Here is a 1389-nt window from a genome sequence, read left to right as displayed (position 1 = left end):
TAGAACGCCCTAGTTTTGGACGTGATTATGCAAGTCGATGCCTGGAGCCCTTCTGATACAGCATAAGGGGAGGGCATTTAATCTGTTTTCTTAATCCTGAGCGCACATACTCGATACATCTTCATACTAGTGTTGTTTGCCAGCATCGGGTTGCTCAAGACCTCTTTGCTGTGCAAGCCATTACTGTTGCTGCTTTGACGATCCGGGTGTTCAGCTTGGTGTCAAAGAGAGATTGCTTGCGATGGTGGAGCCAAGGTTGGCGAGGCCTCTACCACTTCAAGGGTAGAGTCGCTGAGGGAGATGTTGGGGATACTTCTGGTGCCTTGCCAAGCAGCAAGCAAGCCATTGTCGGGCTTCCATCGTATGCACCGTCAGGTTAGCACTATCGGCAAGTAGCATCATTTTCGTCTTCGGTGCAAGGTTGAAGTCTGGTGTGAATGCACGCACCATCGCCTAAACTGCCTGAAGGCCAAAATAACATACCAGATAAGGCATCAGAGCAAATACACATTACTCTTTCTCTCTATTCCTGATAAGGAATGCGGATAAAGAGTACCATCATAGTATGCATCCCGGGAAGCTTGGGAGAGAATCCAATCCTCTGCAGATGTGCGAGATCTTCCCTCGTGACCAATTCCAAGCTTTAGTTAGATTAATGGAGGCAATGTGCAGAGGTCTTTTTTGCTCGGACACTTCTCTTGCAGCTGTTGTAGAGAGATCGTGCCAATTGTTGATCTTTTCTTATGTGTTTTCCTGGGGGTTCAAGTGACTGTGGATTCTGGAATTCCGGGTAAATGCTTTTCCTGCAATATTCAGAAGGAAATTCTTTAGTAATTCCCGAGACACTGCCATCCTCTTTTGTTCCATAAAAAACATAATGATTTACCATCATCCAAGCCCTGAGACGCTGTCGCTTTTTTTAAACACTGACAGGAGGATATGTAAATGGCTGAGGAGCTCTGCCATAGGCTAAGGAGTTTGGGGGCCTTTCTGAGTTCTGTGGACGATGGATTTCGAACTCTGCCATGACGTCAGGAAATTGGATTTTCAACTGCTGTTTCAGTGACAACGATCACCCTTACATCTCGGATGCCCTACTTAACTCTCCAAATTTGCCGCTGTCTGTTATGGTGTCGCCCCGAAGTGAGCTTTTGTGGTTCACCTTGTTAGCGCTAGTGCCAAAGGATTTCTTCATGCCACTATAAAAGACATCAGATTTTCCCCTTTGGCAGATGCTCTGACATTGTATCAGCCAGTAACTTATAGCTGAACGGCGTTGCTCTCATAGCAGTGGCTGCTGCCTCAAGAACAGCAGCTTCTGCATCCCCCTCTCGACCTTGCTGATAGAATCAAGGAAACAGATTTTCTATTTCGCAAAGCTTTTCCTTT

The sequence above is a fragment of the Penaeus monodon genome, chromosome 34 (assembly GCF_015228065.2).
Source record: "Penaeus monodon isolate SGIC_2016 chromosome 34, NSTDA_Pmon_1, whole genome shotgun sequence".
In the NCBI taxonomy this organism is placed as follows: domain Eukaryota; kingdom Metazoa; phylum Arthropoda; class Malacostraca; order Decapoda; family Penaeidae; genus Penaeus; species Penaeus monodon.
Note: the sequence above shows the minus strand (reverse complement) of the source record.